This window comes from Penaeus vannamei, chromosome 13 (genome assembly GCF_042767895.1).
Source record: "Penaeus vannamei isolate JL-2024 chromosome 13, ASM4276789v1, whole genome shotgun sequence".
Classification (NCBI taxonomy): domain Eukaryota; kingdom Metazoa; phylum Arthropoda; class Malacostraca; order Decapoda; family Penaeidae; genus Penaeus; species Penaeus vannamei.
The window spans coordinates 34,524,668-34,527,167 of record NC_091561.1 but is presented as its reverse complement, the minus strand read 5'-3'; the positions used below and the strand labels follow the sequence as shown (position 1 = coordinate 34,527,167).

At 35.8% G+C, this 2,500-nt stretch overlaps 1 protein-coding gene across 2 annotated transcripts in view; it reads left to right on the top strand.

Annotated features, from left to right (window-relative positions):
* LOC113812525 (uncharacterized) overlaps positions 1-2,500 on the top strand; it is a 29,533-nt gene that overhangs the window by 21,217 nt on the left and 5,816 nt on the right. The gene's annotated exons all lie outside the window — the stretch shown is intronic.

The following is a 2,500-nucleotide window of genomic DNA, read 5'->3' as shown; positions in this document are numbered from 1 at the left end:
TATGTGTGTGTGTGTGAATTTAGATATAGATATATGTATGTGTGTGCGTGTATGTAGACATACATATGTGTGCAGTTATATATATATATATATATATATATATATATATATATATATATATATTTATTTATTTATTCTTTTCTTCATCTATTTGCCTGTGTGCATATATACGCAGTATATGCGTGTGTTTATGTGTGTGTGTGTGCGTGTGTGTACTTGTGGGTGCGTGTGCATATGTGCGTAGGTGTGTAAGTTTGTGTATGTGCTCAGACCAATATTTATATAGATAAAACGATAGATTCCTGGTCAGGTGTAAAAGCGAATGGCATTGGCTAATGAAAGACAAAATTGCGATCAGAACAATTTCATATAAGCCAATAATTTTAAATTTTTTTCTCAAATTTCAAATCCGTTAAAGGGGTAGATATCCATTAGAACTCGAAGCCATTCAGGCAAGCAAATCAAGCAATTCCTGGGAATTAATTCACTCCACAACTATGTAGAAACCACGTCACGAGTGAGGCACGGCCGTCATTACACACACGAGTACATCGCGTGTGTGGAAGCTCTTCGAGGCTTAAGGCAATGGCGGTATCGATTAGAATGACCTATATACAGGTAGTGGCAGGTTAGTAGCAGCGTACAGCCTTGGAGACCTTTAAAGAGCCATTATTTATGGATACGGGAATCATGGTCACACTCTTACACGGAGAGGGTGGCTGTCCGATTGCCCCTGTGTCGTTGAATTATTTGCTAAGGACGTTTGGGCTGTATTATTTTTTTAAAACTTATTTTTCTGATTACTTTACTTGATCCTAAACCAGATATAAAATAAGTCTCTCAAGGTCACGCTCGTGAATCAAAACAAAGGGATTATTTGTCAGAAGGTCATGACAAGACGTGCCTCCGGATCCCCCGTCCGGCAGCCGCAGCCGCACCCGAGCGCCCTGTCTTGCGGCCGCGTCTGGCGGGTTGGATTCACCTTATTGGTTTTGCTGAACTAGATTTGATGTGTACCTTTGTATTATCAGACATCCTAGGCTTCCTTATATGTAGTGTTCGAAAGCCAGGGTTAGTACTGGCTGACCTTTGACCTTTGGCGGCCTGTTCATTCATGGAGTTGCGGGGTCACCGGGCACGCTGGCGGGGTAGGGCGGGAGGGGGGAGGGAGAGGGTAGAGCGAAAGCCAGGCGGAGAAAAATATTAATGCAAAATGATGTCTGTGAGAAATATCAATACAAATATAGATGGTGACCTTTATATATGCTTATTAAATGCATCATACTGATAGAGAAATAGATAGGGAGATAAATAGATGAGGAGGCTAAATAAATGGATTCAGATAAATAGGTATTTTACATATTGTACATTAATACATGCTTACATATATATATGCATACATATTAATATATTAGTACATATATGGATGGATACAACAATAGCTGAATAAACAAATTATCAAATTAATGAATGTTTATGCATGTGTATATACTTACGTGAGTATAAATGTATGAAGAAAGATAATGGCGGAGCGCAATATCAAAAAGGAAATATACAAATACGTTATATTTTATCATAAATGTATGTATATATGTATTACTGTATATGAATATATATATGTATACACACAGCTATATATATATATATATATATATATATATATATATATATATATAATAGATAATATATATGGTCTATATATATAATATATATATACATATATATATATATATATATATATATATATATATATATATATATATATATATATAGAGAGAGAGAGAGAGAGAGAGAGAGAGAGAGAGAGAGAGAGAGAAAGAGAGAGAGAATGAGTGAAAGGACCGTGCAGCGCAATGAATGTGTAAAAAAGGGAAGGATGCTCACCAAGGGCTGCTAAAGCATAAAGGACACACGCACATATAATGAGTTTATTATTTTCTAAACTTTTTCCCCATTATTCATAATATATGCCTGTACTGTTAACTTTTCCTTCGTCAGTTGTTTTTATCATTTTTATGTGTGTGCATTATAAATGTTTGTGTATTTCTGTTTTTATTATCTGCGTGTTAATAATTCAGTTCTGGCATTAACTATTATATTTAGGATTCTATAATGCAATACACATTTACTGCCGTTATTTTGAACCATAACTCACAATCTTTTTGCCCAGGTGAACAACGTACCTACGGCGAGAGAGAGAAAATTAGTAATTACAACATATGTTTTTTGTCGTTTGCTTTTTAGCATTTTTATGGTGATGTGGACTGTTGTGCTCTGATAACCAACCACAAAAGATTGTCAAACGCGGAAATAATCCCTTAAGTCAGGCGGGAACCTCCCTTGCCTTAAAAGAGGGCGGAGTTGGCGGTTAACAGTTTCAGAGAATGCTAACCTAGGGGCCGCTGCCGGTAGTTTAACATATTTATAGAAATGGTGGTGGTATTTAGTTGGGTGAGTTTTTGTTGTTAATCGTATTTGTATTTGTATGATATGCTAATTA